This window comes from Physeter macrocephalus, chromosome 19 (genome assembly GCF_002837175.3).
Source record: "Physeter macrocephalus isolate SW-GA chromosome 19, ASM283717v5, whole genome shotgun sequence".
Taxonomy (NCBI): Eukaryota; Metazoa; Chordata; class Mammalia; order Artiodactyla; family Physeteridae; genus Physeter; species Physeter macrocephalus.
Window position 1 is genome coordinate 37,182,818 of NC_041232.1, and position 15,847 is coordinate 37,198,664.

The 15,847-nt window shown below is 45.2% G+C and overlaps 1 long non-coding RNA gene across 4 annotated transcripts in view; it reads right to left on the reverse strand.

Moving 5' to 3' along the window:
• Positions 1 to 15,847, reverse strand: part of LOC114484402 (uncharacterized) — a 79,466-nt gene that overhangs the window by 37,831 nt on the left and 25,788 nt on the right. For all 4 annotated transcript variants that reach the window (XR_003677254.2, XR_003677258.2, XR_003677256.2 and 1 more), the window contains exon 2: positions 504 to 584. This is a non-coding gene — a long non-coding RNA (uncharacterized lncRNA). The remainder of the gene's footprint in view (positions 1 to 503; positions 585 to 15,847) is intronic.

Genomic DNA, 15,847 nt, shown 5'->3' on the forward strand with positions numbered 1-15,847 from the left:
GTGCCCCGGTCCGGGAGGATCCCACATGCCGCGGAGCGGCTGGGCCCGTGAGCCATGGCCGCTGAGCCTGCGCGTCCGGAGCCTGTGCTCCGCAACGGGAGAGGCCACAGCAGTGAGAGGCCCGCGTACCACACAAAAAAAAACAAAAAACAAAAAGAAACAACTGAATGGTGTCATTGATGGTTTCTTAAATACTACACAGCTGTGCCCAATTTAAGACCAAGTCCTCTTTCTCCAGCTCCTCACCCTGACGAGGATGGGGCAGGAAGAAAACAAAGAGAAAGAGAGGGAGTGGGGGAGAAAGAACAGGTTATTTAACACCACTTCACTAAAGGAATGCTGAAGTTGAGCACTTCATATTAATAACCTGTGCCCCTCCCGAGAAGGAGCAAGCTGCTTAAGCGGGCACCTCAATCTCAACACATTCACCAAGAGCTGGACGTGGACGGGCCACTGATTTTCAAAATGGAGAAACAGAAGGGAAGGGCCTGGCCCGTACTCACCAGGGAAATCCATTGCAGAACATGGATGAGACCCAGGTGTCCTGACTCCAATCCAGGAAAAGGAGGAACGGGGGGCAGCGTCTGCTCAGGAGAGAAAAGGAGATATTTTGACCCATTTGAGCGGTTGTAACTCGTCATGGTGAAAGGTACAGGGGGACATCCTGCTGGTTTGACCAGAATCAGCGTTGCCTGCCATGATCAGGAAGGAGCCACCCTGTCCACAGGGAACCGTAAAACACATCTGGGCGCTCAGTCCCCGTGGGTCTCTAAGCTGGCCTGAGAGAAGCCGCATCATGACCCGAGTACCGTGTTGCGGGTTACTCGTCACCTGGCTGAAGCCCCTGATGAACAAACTGCAAACACTCGGGAGAGGGCTCAGGAGGCTCACGTCCCTCTCTCCACACACACGGGAGGAATCGGCAGGTGCCCTGGGCCAAGCGCGGGCGGTGCCCCAGCTGGCTTGGTCTCACCCAGCAGACCCACTTCCGTCACCGGCAGGTTCCGCCTGTGTATCCCCTGCAGTCCCGCCGGTGCCCTTCAGAGTTGGGGTGAGGTAGCTAATACCTGATAGGGGGCTGTCACTACTATTTTGGAACATCTTCAACCTCTTGTTCTGAAATTGCTCAGTGTCACCAGCAAAGCCCACTGGGGTGGGGGAGGGAGAAGAAGATGGAATCTAGGTGATAACGTCTAACCTCTTCCTTTGTGCTTCCTCTAGTTTCGCGTGCTCACGTTGGGGCGGGGGGCTCGTGCAGAGATGCTGCGCCCCGCACTGCGATCTGGAACGTGAACAGCACAGCTGGGCCCCCCCCCCCCGCCCCTACTGACGAGATCCCTATAAAGCAGCCTGGCCCACGGCCTGGGGGAGACCTTGTGCTCTAGATCGCAATCCTGCAGCTCTCCATTCTTTGATCAAAGAATAAAGCTTTCCTTTGCTTCTGAATCCAACTTGGTCTGGTTCTATTGGTGTGAAAGACATCAGGAAGAAGGACCCCCGCTGGGACTCGACTTGAAAGGGTTGGTAACAAAAGTTCATTTTTTTCCTGCTTTATTAAGGTATGATTGATTGACAAATAAAAATTGTATACATTCAGGTTGTATAATATGATTATTCTTTTTCTTTTTTAGGTGTACAATGGGGCTTAATATATGTGTCCATCATGAAACGATTACCACGATCAAGTTCATTAACACATCCATCACCTCACACAGTTACCATTGTTCTTCAAAGTTCATTTTTAAAATCCAGGGTCACCTGTTTCGCATCCCATGCACCTTGAATCTCTTTCTGGTCCCAATCTGCTTCCTCCCCACACTTTGCAAAAGCTGTTTCCTCTGCTGGAAGGTGCAGGTCCTATTCTTTGGCCAACTTCTACAAACCTCTCAAGATCCAAGTCGAATGCCACCTCCTCCAGGAAGCCTTCCCCATTCTTTCCTGTCTCACTTTTACCATAGTGTGGATTGTACTGGAACATGCTTCCCGTTACTTCTTCCTTCACAGCTAGTCTGTGAGTCTCTGGAGGACGAGTACTGGCTCTCCTACCTCTGCTTCGCTCCCTTTAGCTCTCAGCCAGCATGCAGCAGACACTCCATGAATGAAAGGATGAAGAAATGAATGAAGTGCCTTCCTCCAAAGCTGAGCTCTGCCTGCTGCAGTTCCTCAGAAATCCCTTCCCTTGTAGTGGGGGAGACTCTCCCTCTGAGAGCTCTGTCCCTGAGGCCCCCCCTCACACACCGGATGCTCAGGGGTTCAGCACACCTCCCTGCTGAGGCTCTGGGAGTGGACTCTTCTCATGGGTGCTTTTTGAAAGAGAGTATTGTCTCTGTTATACTGCTGGGCTGTGAGCCTGCGCTGTCCTCATCTGGCTTTTCCTACCTCCGTTAAATGGTCATCACCTGCTCAGTCTCTCAACTGGAAACGCTTGCATGATTCTCTCCCTGAGTTTTCGCCCCCACCAGTCACCAAATCCTTATGATGTCGCCCAGTCATTTCTCTTCAATTCTCCCTTAATTGCCTGCTCTGGAGGAGGCCACGGATGAACTGGGAGGGTCTCCTAACTGCTCCTCCGGCATAAACCTATCCCCCCAACCGCAGCATCTGAAGTACTGCCTGAGGGAGTTTCTTCCAAACCAGTCCAACCACATTGCTCTCCTCCTTAGTCGCCGGGACCCTGGCCCTGGGGATGGTCCAGGCCCCGGAGCACTGCACGTCCCTTCTGCGCAGCCCCATGTCCTCCCCAGGCAGCCTGCACCACGTGCAGCCCTGAGCGCTCACCAAGTCCTGGAAGCTCTGGGTCTTCTGTGACTCTGGCCTTTGCATTTGTGGTGGTCTCTGTTTTACCCTTCCTTGCACCCCTCCCTGGCTCAAAACTCGCTCTCTGTGTGGAGCGCCCCCCAGTCCTCCTGCAGCTAAGCCACCCCTCCTCCTTCCACTAGTGTCACCACTCGCCACTCTGCACGCCCGCCGCCCCTGCAGTATGGCTCTGTCCCCGGTTACACGTAAACTCCCCGAGGGCAGCGTCCTGCGTGCTTCACTCACCTCAGGATCCCTAACAGCTCATACCATGATTGGCCTTTAACGTGAACATCTAAATCAGCTGGGTCCTTGGCCTTAGGCAGGCCTGACTGCTGTCAGAGGTTAAGGGAGCAAAGGGAGAAAAACAAACATATTGAACACCTGCCTTGTGCCAGCTAAGGGTCAGCCACGTAACTGTTAATTTTGCATGTGAAACAACATCATATCAAGCCCACCCCGACCTAGCATTGGTGATGGAAGCTGAGAGGGGTGAGGGGAGAGTTGGATGATGGTAGCATCTGGAAGGCAACGGAGAGCAGCAGCCAGTGATAAAGGGGCACCCAGGCAACACTTGGTAGAATTACTGCACTCCTGGTTCTGTCTGCTGTGCAGCAATCACCAAGCAGAAGCCCTGTCTCACTCTGGCAGGGCACATTAGTGTCCCCTTCCTGGCTGACCCCTTGTGAGAGCATCATGGTATAATGGAAGGGGCAGAGGCTTCAGAGCCACGGAGACCTGGGCTCAAATCCCAGCTCAGCTATTGCTAGCTGTGTGATCTCAAGCAAATTACTTAACCTCTCTGATCTTCAGACTCCTCTCCCAAAAATCAGAAATTAAAAAAAAAATTATCATAGGATTATTTATTCCTAGAACAAATATTGTTTTGAGTTCTCATTTGTATCATCTCTGATCTAGTCAGTGGGAATACAGTAGCTTCCAATATAAAGCATACTTAAATATTAGTTTCTTTTCCCTCTGCTATTTATTCCCCAGTCAGAAGCACAGAATCCTTAGAGAAATCCCCTCCATTCTTTCTTTCCTCCAGTGCACATTATTCCATCCTCCAAGTAAAGATCATCTGATGATAATAGTAACACCTAACACTTACGAGGTACTTCCTATGAGCTAGGCGTTATTGAAAGTACTTACATTTACTAACTTAATGCTCACAACACAGATTGGTTTTACAAGGAAGAAAAAAAAAAGGCACAGAGAAACTAAGGAATTTGTCAAGGTCACACAGCTAGTGAATGCTGGAGCTGGGATTTGAACCTGGGCACCCCAGTTCGAGTCCACAGCCTGAGCCAATACATTAGAGATTAGACATTTCAGCCCCTCTGGATGATAGTGTCTTCAGAGCTGTCTTTCTTCCCCATCCCTTCTTTTCTTTCCTCTTTTCCTCTCTTTTCTCTTCCTCTCAACTGAAGAAACCGGAGGTCACTTTGGACAGGGTTAGGTGACATGCTCAAAGTTACACAACTCCTTGCGGCATTTATCCTGACTCCCGTTCCTGTGCCCTTCCTATGACACCGTGCAACACTAGATGATCAGTATGAAGGCAAATGGCTGAAATTAATTACCATTTTGAGTAAATAACTTATACGACTTTATCCTCCCAGTTAAAACAATCATTTGCAGGTATCAAATTTGATGGTAAAATACATATATATTTCCATTAGATAGCATTATGTTTCTTTTACTTGAATTAATACCAACCTGAAAAGCATGCTTTGTTTTTTCTAGCATTGTTTGAATTTCTGCCCCCATAAATATTTGCACTGTTGTCTTAGTTTTAATTAGTTTCTGGTGTTTTCCTTGGACTGGTTTTACGATGGGATGGGAGTGGAGTATTTACAGTCTGACCTGCCATCTGTGAAGCTTTGCATCCCCAAACCACCATAGCCACAGCTCAGAGATGACATCGATGTACAGTCAAAACAAGCCAGGGGTGTTCGTGAGCAAGGCAGTGCTGTGTCTCGGCTGCTAAGTGACCCTGAAGCACCCAGAGGCAGCCATCACATAGGGACACTACAAACAAGCCTCCTCCGAATCTTCCAGAACTTTGACCTTGAACTGACGCAAGGTCACCACAATCCAGAACCTAATTCCAGGAAGAATTTGTTCTTGGGTCAAGGGGGTACTGAACCCAGAGGAGATAAAAGACTGAATAGATGCCACTGAGAAACTGGGGCAGAAGTCTACAGAGGCTGGTGTAGGTGATACATGAGACATTGTAGGAAGAACACTATTTGCAGATAGAAGAATTTCCCAGCTTATTTGTGTGAGTCGATGAACTCCTCTGAGTTTCGATTTCCTCATTTGTAAAATGGGGGTAATAACACTCATCTTGCTGATCACCTAGGGATCATATGAGGAAATTAGGTAAGTGAGTTCAATCTGAAAACTGTAAACTGCTCTAGAAATATGATGAATTGTATTATTGCTGTTCTGTAATGTATATGCAAAGGAAGTGGAGTTTCACTGGAAGAACATATATAACAGTGATTTCCACTTAAATGCACCAGAAAGAATGATGCAATTCATTATGAGACTTCTACTGCATTTTTAAACCCAGGGGAAGCTTTGCAAGCATAAGATAACAAAAACACAGCAAGGTAGTGTTAGACGGGGACTTGGCATCTCCACAGGCCCTGAATGTTCCAGACACATGGAGGAGGGTGAGGCAGGTGAAATGTACAGCCTGGGAAGGGCTGGTTCCCCCATGTGCACAAGGGGAACCTGGGACAGTCACTAGGCTGCTGCTCCAGCTCACCTGCCAAGGCAAATGCCAGAGACTGCTACAGGCTGAACTGTGTCCCCTAGCTGCATGTGTTGAAGCCCTAATACCAAAGGTGACAGCATTTGGAAATAAGGCCTTTAGGAGGTAATTAAGGTTAAATAAGAGCATAAGGGTGGGGCCCTAATCCAATAGGATTGGTTGCCTTGTACAAAGAAAAGATCTCTCTTTCTCTTTCTTTCTCTCTCTCCCCTCTCCCTCAGACGAAAGGCTACATGAGGACAAAGTAGCCACAGAGAGGTCTCACCAGAAACCAAACCCTGCTGGCACCTTGATCTTCAACTTTGCAGCCTCTAGAACTGTGAGAAAATAAATTTCTCTTGTTTAAGCCACCCAGTCTGTAATATTTTGTTAAGCAGCCATAGGAGACTAAGACAGTGACAATATCTTTATTTTCGTTTTACAACTAAAAAGAAAATCAAGTTTTCTTTGAGATATATTAATCTCTGCCACTTCTACCTATATACCCAATGAAAATGAATTAAAAATCCAATGGAAAAGTCTTACTTGATACCATTTTGTCTTAAGATAACAGACTGGAGAAAAAGTGTAATTTCAAGGTAAATTCTATCAATCAATTCTTATCAGAATCCATCTGCTCTTTTAAGAGTTCACTAAATCATCGGATGTCAGGGTTGCAAAGATCTTAAGTGTTACTGTCTAGTCATCCACCAAAGTTTTGATTTCAGTCCTCTAGTGGAGAGGCTAAAAACTCACATGTTGGATTTTGACCACCTGAGACCATATCCTGGCTCTTGCATTTCTTGGCTGTGGAAATCTAAGAAACTTAAAACATCTCCAAATCCCAGTTTCCTCATCTATAAAATGGAAATAATAATAATAACAATAACACATCTACCTCAGGCTTCTTGTAAAGAGGAAATGAAATAACCTACCCCCGTGTCGTGTCTGGAAGCTAGTAAGTGCCCAGCTAATGTTAACTATTACTATCTATCTTAGAAAAGTTCGGCAGAAAATGTGAAATACTCTGCAATCAAGTTAAAGCCAGACCGCCCATTTGGGAGTCACCCCTGGCACTCTATACCCATCCAGTAGCCAGCTATTGATCTATAAAGTCAGTTACCGTTTTTATCAGTTAGAGTGACGGGAGGGAAAGGTATTAGAGAATGGCAATAAAATCCATTTAAGGAAATCCAATTCAGTAAATCCTTAAGACAAGTGGAGCCACTGTGCACATGGCACAGAAAGGTATTATTTCTGCAAATACCGCCCCTTCAAACACTTGGCTCCTATGGTGTTCGTAGGGGATGTCAACACGGGACAGGCCCCTCCCCAGATTGGAGTATGGGTGACCCTGGGGGATGCAGGGGACACCAAAGGCCACAGGAAACAGATATGGCCCAGCTTCCTGGAGCCCCGATTGAATGAAGCAGAACGCAAACATTTGCATGATTTTTTTTAAGACAAAATATGGTATTTCCAAGAACTTTCTGGCATGCCTTATTCCGTTTCCAGCCGTGCCTCCAGTTGGGCAGGGGCTGTGAACTCTGCTCTGCCAGGGGGCCCTGGGGTAAAAGAAGAGCCCAGACCAGGAGGGTGCTCCCCCGCAGGCCACTGCTTCCCTGGATTATCCCAGCAGCCTCCTCCTTTCCAGCACCGTGATCTTCGCAAGTCCAGCGGGCACAGCCTATCCTCCCGGAGGAAATACCTTCAACACCTCCCTCTGGCCTATGGGGTGAAGTCCACGTTTCTTTAACTTGGTACAAGACCCCTCACAGCCTGACTCCCGACAGCCTTGCAAGCCTATGATTTCCGCTCGCACCTGCGACCCCTGTGCTCCACCCTGCCGTCCCGGTGCCCCCTCCCCCAACAGCTCTGCGATCTCATTCAAAGGCCCCTCCTGTGCGATGCTTTCTCTACTCTCCCCTCCTCCCCGCCGCCAGAACGCGGAGCACATGCTAAATACTGTCTATTTAACCACCAGTGTTAACTGGCTCTTAAATTAGGATTTAACTGGCTGTCTCTACTGCTGACTACAGTTTTGTTCTCCTTCACTTTTCTAATTTGCAGAGAAATTTTCTTCACGAAGTCGAACTGCTCTTTTGAAATGAAATCTCAGCAGATTTTCTTATTTCCAGACAAAATTAAAACAGGAAGTGAGAATCCAAAGTGTGCTCTACTGTGACAAAAGTCACATTACGAAACCAGTGTCCTCATCTCCAGTCTCCCCAGGGGTAGAATACGTTCCAGGGCTCCCAGCGGAGACTCCCATGAAATTCACTTCAAGAGGTTCTCAGAGGCCCTTATTTCACTCCAAGGCCTGGGCAAAACGTCGCAGGGTTTAGAATGCCAAAGAAAGCCCCTCTAGACTCGCAGTCAGATCGTGGGAAGACAGGGGCTGCAGAGAGCCAGGCTGGGGGCCAGCTGAAGCTTAGAAGACACAAAAGTGTTTCTTTCATTAAAAAAAAAATCTTTTGTGGAGGAAGTCCTGTGTCCCCAAGCAAGTTCTGACTTCACTAAAACTGCTGAGCTAAGCTCTGCCAGCCTCTTCCAGAAAGAGGGGGAAGCCTGTCTTCTCTCCACAACAGGGCACAGTGAATTGACAATGAATTCTGTTCGTCTCTTAAATAAATAACAAACCAGGCTCTATTCACGTTTACCCCAATTTCTCAGTAGAAAACCAAAACTGCTGTCCTGACATCACCGGTTCCCAAATGCTGCTGCTTCTGGTTTTGTCTGATCTTGTTCATTTATTTTGTTGTTGTTTTGTTTTTCCCACAGCTGGCAGTGAACAATGACCAATAAATTAACGAGCAGAGAAAAAGAAATCGACAGCCATTCTGGGAACACAGGAGTGTGCCAAAGTCAACAGGGAAAGCTGTGAGACGGAGCCCTTTTCGCCCATTCTTATAAATATGCAAGTACTTTATCCTGTCCTGAACTCTACAGCAGCTCATTCATTTTTGTTGTTGTTGTTTTTGTTTTGTCATTCATCCATTCATCTATCAGTTACTGAGCTGTTACTGTATTGAAAGTCACCCACTAACGCAACTTTAGTGGCTCTTAAACTTTACTGTTTCACAGTCAGCCCAACGACTTGCTAAAATACAGATTGCTGGCCCAGGACCCCTGAGTTTCCAATTGTGTAGCAATGGGGCGGAACCCTGGAATTTGCATTTCTCAAAAATTCCCGGGTGGTGCCGAGGTTACTCGCCCCAGGAGCACACTGTGAAAAGCACTGCATGAATATATCCACCACCAAGTCCCTAGAAGGCCCAGAAGGTAGAAGGTGCTCAATAAATATTCATTAAGCTGAACTGAAGCCGCTTTGAGAAAATCCTGGATTCTGAGATAACAGATTGGTTTGTATAAATATTTACACGTTTTGCCAGCTGAGACAGAGACACAAGTGAACAAGAACAACTATATAAAGCAGGGCGCTCTCATTTATAGATCAAATGTTAGGTTGAGGACAGAGTATACTGCAGCTGACTTATTGGTGAACTGACCTAGGTGTGGACACCTTGGGGATTATTAAGTAAAACAGGAAAATCATTTTATCATCTTGACCACGTGCCCCTGCAGTCGCCTCCTTCTTTTCCTCCTTCCCTCTTCCTCCTCTTTCCCCCTTCACCACCCTCCACCCCTTCTCCTCCATCTCTACAAGACTATCAGCTAGTATTTGTACACATACTTTGAGTTCCTGGAAGAGAGAAACTGTATTGTTGCCAAACGAAATAAATAATTTCTCTCTGTTCTTTAAGAAGGTAGACAGGGCAACATTATCATCCAAAAAAAAAAGTTTTCTTTATAAAGTCCTGTTTATCAAACTTTAGGGTAAACAAAAATGCGTGTTTTTTTTTAACGACCTCGAAGGCCATAATCTAAGGTGATTTGTGGCATGGGTTTCCCAGTTGGCTATTTTAAATAATACTCTTAAATTTATAACGGTGGCATGTTTTCTATAAATAGCATCGTATCAAGTGACCTCTTGTGTTCTTGGGTCCTCTCACTATTGTCAAGTTATTTTATTGCTATTCGCCAAGTAGCAAACTTGGAGAATCATAAATTATATAGGCTTATAATTTAGTTTCTGTCCCCTCTTGGTTATCTTGCAAAGAGAGAAAAGTAAGTTCATAATTCTTACAACTTAAAAAACATGGATATAGTGGGAAGCAGCCGCATAGCACAGGGAGATCAGCTCAGTGCTTTGTGACCACCTAGAGGGGTGGGATAGGGAGGGTGGGAGGGAGACACAAGAGGGAGGAGATATGGGGATGTATGTATATGTACAGCTGATTCACTTTGTTATACAGCAGAAACTAACACACCATTGTAAAGCAATTATACTCCAATAAAGATGTTAAAAAAAAAAAACATGGATAAGCCATTCTGATCATGGTATTTGTCAGTCTCTCTATGTGATTCTAATCCTTTTTATTTTATCGTTTTCAAGGCTGCTTTATTAGGCATATCAGTCGAGATTTTAAATTGCAAGCAACAGAAACTGACTTTGGCCAGTTTAAGCAGAAAAAATATCTCCCAGAATTCTTGGAAGACTTGAAACCCTGGGCTCAATGCTACTCAGACAAGAGCTGCAGATCTAGCCACAGAAGAAGCCATGTGAGGAAGCTGCGGCTATCACTGCAAAGCTAGGGGTGCTGCTTGCCAAAGCCTGAGCAACTCAAGGCGACTGCTGCCATTCCCTGCAGAGCCATGACGCTGCCCCAGGAACTCAGACCTGCAGGAAATGAATCACTTGGCTTGAGGGCATGCAGCCTTAACTTTACAAGCAATAACCAAGTTGCTCTAGTGGTTGTACCAATTTACACTCTGACCAATTTTTCTTCCCATAGTGCCATGTAGTCCTCAACATTTGTAACTGTCAGCCTACTCTATTTTTTTTCCAATCTGACGAGTGTAAAATGTTATCTCACTGTGATTTTAATGTGCATTTCTATGATTACTGGTGAAGTTGAGCGTCTTTGCATACGTCTCTTTGTCATTCTGAGTTTCTCTTTTTAGAATTGCCTGTTCATGTCATTTGCCCATTTTCTACTGGCTGTTTTATGTTTCTTAATTGATTTGTAGGAATTCTTTATCTATTTTGAATACTAATCCTTTGTTAATTATAGTAATTACAAAGAGCTTCTCTCAGTCTGTGGCTCATTAGTTCGCTTTTTTATAATGTCTTTTGATGGGCAAAACTTTTTTTTAATGTTGTCAAATATGTGACAGATTTGGAATAAACACAAAAGATTATTGCGTGTTCTCAGTGGAAAATCATGCACTGTTTACAGCACATCCTTCTGTGTTACTGGATTTTAGCTGTTCATTGTTTTGAGCTATTTTACAACTTTTAAGTTGCAGATTCTGCTAGCAATGCAAAATAATTGTTGTTTCTTGATGTGAAGATAAATTCTGTCTGGTGGTGGTTCAGTTGCCTTCTTCTGCCCAAACCCCTTAATCCCCCTCCCACAACCTGCCTGCCCGAAAAGCCAGCTTCACATCCATTTGTAAATTTATTTCAACATTCCTTCATTCCATATAAACTTGTGGTTCTCTGCTTTCTCCTTTTAACAGTTGTAACGCCTGCCTGGTTCCCTCATTAATAATCAAGTAAATAAAATCTTTAATACACGTTCATTTTATATCTCTATGAGAGTCGTGATTTTACCTTTTCTGAAAATTTCCTTTAACAAATGTATCGATCTTTTCCTTTACAGTCTGTGTTTTTGTGTCTTAAGAAATTATTCTGACCCTCAGGATTATAAAGATATCTCATACCTATTCTTCTAGGCCTACTGAAGTTTTACTTTAATATTTAAGCTATCTGCAATAGATTTTTGCTTAGATGGTGTGAGATGGTGACGTAATTTAATTTTTTTCCCCGTGGAGAGCCAGTTTCCTCAGCACCATTTACTAAATTGCCCACTTTGCCACCACTAATTGATAATTCTATCTCTGTTGTGTATCAAGACTCCGTTACGCATAAGACTATTGCAGGGGTCCCCGTTCTGTTCCGGTGGTTGGCACCACCGCCGTAATTCTATAGCCTTAAAAGAAATCCTAACATTTGGTAGGACAAATCTGCCATGTTCTTTGTATTTAAAATGTCTATGGCTGTTATTGGCCCTTTACTTATCTGTATCAATTTTAGGATCAACTATGGGATTTTGCCTAAATTCTATTGGATTCACAAATTACTTTAGGGAGAATTGACTTCTTTAGGATTTGATGTCTTCCCATCCACAGACATGGGAGAGATATCTCCATTTGTTTAGATTTCTTCAAATACTTTTTTCATAGAGTTTTAGAATTCTGTCCATACAAGTCTTAACACATCATTTGTTAGTTTAATTCTAGGTACTTTTGTAGTTTTGTTGCTGTTGTAAATGCTATTTTTCAGATGCTTATTACTGGTGTATTTACAATTGATTTTTAATCTATTGACACCATGTTCAGCAACCCACATATGTTCTTAAAGTTAGAATTTTAATATGTGATCCTTCAGCCAATTCTTAGTCTTTCTTGGACCCAAGGGACCTATTTTTGTTTTAAAACTTTCTTGTGGAAGATATTTCAACTCAATACTGTACAGAGAATCAGACACAAAGCAGACACATTCAATAAACATTTGTTAAATAAGTAATGGCCAAAAGAAGGCATCTTTATTTGAAGAATTGTGCATCTCTCTTATGATCTGCAAATTCGATATTCAGCTGTGTAACCCTAAGAATATGACATATACATCCCCTCCCTTCCTATTTTATATAGGTAAAATCTAGTTAAAATAAATACCAAGAGCAGCCCTAAAAGAAGGGAGGGAGGAATGGAATATCACAAACTGATATCTAGGGGGAGGTGAGGAGAGGGCACTGTTGCTTGGCAATCGACTTCATTCCCAGCAGTTGCCAACCCAGTTCTGTAAGGGTCTCCTGTCCCTCCTTCCTCTCCATCATCCGCTCCTCTTCTAACCTGATAGAGTCAAGGAAAAGATCACCCAGAATAGTGAGAGGTTTACTGAGCAAATCTCACATTTGGGACAAAGCTATGATCTGGTTTCTAAAACTCACATTACAGATTGAGATTTATTTTCCCCTCTTGGAGAAGCCATGCTGGCATTAAACTGGGGTTGTGATATGCTTGTTCTGCCATTATAGACTTGAGATCTGAAAGGATCCCCAGAGAACACCGGCCATATTTTTTTTTTTTTTTTTTTTTTTTTTTGCTGTGTTAGGTCTTCGTTTCTGTGCGAGGGCTTTCTCTAGTTGCAGCGAGTGGGGGCAACTCTTCATCGCGGCGCCCAGGCCTCTCACTATTGCGGCCTCTCTTGTTGCGGAGCACAGGCTCCAGACGCGCAGGCTCAGTAGTTGTGGCTCACGGGCCTAGTTGCTCCGCGGCATGTGGGATCCTCCCAGATCAGGGCTCGAACCCGTGTCCCCTGCATTAGCAAGCAGATTCTCAACCACTGAGCCACCAGGGAAGCCCCTGGCCATATTTTTGAAATAAATTGTCCCCTGATCAGAAACTCATAACAGAATTTGGAATCAGATGGGGGCTTCAGGGTAGGAATGGTGGGTTCTGCTGGTTCTGCTTTGATATTTGAAATGATTGTGGGATATCCACCTATTTGTATCTGAGAAGTATGGAACTGAAGGCAGCTGAACTGTCTGAAGCAAAGGCATACATTTACGGGTCGTCAGTGGGATGTAAGTGCAGGTTGAAGCACAGATGGTAGATGAATCACCCCTGAGGGTTTGTAGTTTGAGAAGAGAAGAGGCCGGACTTGGAGGTCTGGGGAACACCACCTCTTAGAGGAAGGGAAGAGATGCCAGCCAGGGCCATATTTTTTTTTTTTTGCTGTGTTAGGTCTTCGTTTCTGTGCGAGGGCTTTCTCTAGTTGCAGCGAGTGGGGGCAACTCTTCATCGCGGCGCCCAGGCCTCTCACTATTGCGGCCTCTCTTGTTGCGGAGCACAGGCTCCAGACGCGCAGGCTCAGTAGTTGTGGCTCACGGGCCTGGTTGCTCCGCGGCATGTGGGATCCTCCCAGATCAGGGCTCGAACCCGTGTCCCCTGCATTAGCAAGCAGATTCTCAACCACTGAGCCACCAGGGAAGCCCCTGGCCATATTTTTGAAATAAATTGTCCCCTGATCAGAAACTCATAACAGAATTTGGAATCAGATGGGGGCTTCAGGGTAGGAATGGTGGGTTCTGCTGGTTCTGCTTTGATATTTGAAATGATTGTGGGATATCCACCTATTTGTATCTGAGAAGTATGGAACTGAAGGCAGCTGAACTGTCTGAAGCAAAGGCATACATTTACGGGTCGTCAGTGGGATGTAAGTGCAGGTTGAAGCACAGATGGTAGATGAATCACCCCTGAGGGTTTGTAGTTTGAGAAGAGAAGAGGCCGGACTTGGAGGTCTGGGGAACACCACCTCTTAGAGGAAGGGAAGAGATGCCAGCCAGGGATACCAACAAGGAGCAGCTGGAGAGGTAAGAGGTAAAGGAAAGAGGTGAGGACAGGAACCACGCAATGTTTTGAGGAGGAAGTGGGAGAGGGGCAAGTGCCAAAAGGGGGTCAAGGAAGATCAGCAGAGAGTGGACTTGGCACAAGTTGGCCACAGGTGACCACAGTGGGTCAGTGAGTTCTGTGCTCGTGCCCCTCATGCCTGGAGTGATGAGGCCCTGGTCTGGCTAGTTTGGTCAAGTCACTTAACTCCTATGGGTCTCTGGTGGCTCACCTATAAACTGGGCATGATAACAACTTCCTTCAGGACTGTTCTAAGGATCACTAAAGAGATTCTCAGTGTCTTGGTGATGCTCTGCCCTTCACTCCTTCTGTTTTCATCCTCCCTCACCCAACTCTCACCCTTGGAGCTCATCTGACAATCTCCTGCCCCTCACGTCATCTGAGTCTGTCTCTGCCAATTCCTTTGTGCTTAAATTTACTGTGAAAACCTTATTCTGATGCAAGCATGCATGATAGGAGAGCACTGCACTGCTTCCCCCATCTTGTACTCACCAAACCTCCTGCAAAAGCACAATCCCACCCACCCCAAACCTCAGTCATCCCTTCTGACCTGCCTTGTATTCTCTGGAAGCTGAGGGAACAAATGAGGTAAAAGTCTCCTTTGAGACAAACTGTCCTGTGAGTGGTTCTAAGTAGACATGGTAAGTGACCTTTGGTTTTCTCCACCAAAATGATGCGTGGTTGCTAGGAAACCAACAGCAGGTGTTAACCACACCTCACATGAAAATGCTCCCAATCTAAAGCACTGTAATTATATTCAGAAGAATTTTTAGCTGCTGTTTCATTATCATCTCTCAAAAATTTAGTTTAACCAATACTTATTGAACTTATTGAACTGTGCATGCAAGTGTAACAGAGAAGAGTCCATATTGGATCTATTCCTTTAGCTCTAACTTTTGTGCTCTGTTACCTGTGCTTAGTCATGCTGGATCTACACCTCTTGTAAAAGAATATTGCCCATAGCCTGAAATATACAGAATAGCCCATTCTCAAGGTTCTGACCTTTAAATATATAACACTTTTGCATTCATATAGAGATAAAATGTTGCAGAACAGAGAGTAACATTCCTCTTGTCAGAGGTTTATAGGGACATTTTGACCAGACCTATGTGGAGAGATGCAAGAGCAAAGGATTCAGGCATCGAGAAGTTGGCAGAAGCCAGTCACACCCCCTCCCCTTTGAATACAAAAGAAGCCTGAATTCTCACTCGGGTAAGATGGGTCTTTGGGACACTACTCCACCATCTTCTCGGGCTGCTGGCTTTCCCAATAAAGTCGCTCTTCCTTACCCCAACAGCTCATCTCTCGATTTATTGCCCTGTCATGCAGCGAGCAGTATGAGCTTGGACTCCATAACACAAGGAACTTGCAAAGCACAAATCTGGTCGTGTCATTCCTTAACTCAAAAGCCTTCGGTGCCCCCCTGGACACAAAAGGAAGTCGAAACTGCTTAATCTGACCTACAAAGCCAGCCTTGTCTTTTTTTTTTTTCTTATTAGTCATCAATTTTATACACATCAGTGTATACATGTCAATCCCAATCGACCAATTCAGCACACCACCATCCCCACCCCACCGCGGTTTTCCCCCCTTGGTGTCTACTCGTTTGTTCTCTACATCTGTGTCTCAACTTCTGCCCTGCAAACCAGTTCATCTGTACCATTTTTCCAGGTTCCACATACATGCGTCAATATACGATATTTGTTTCTCTCTTTCTGACTTACTTCACTCTGTATGACAGTCTCTAGATCC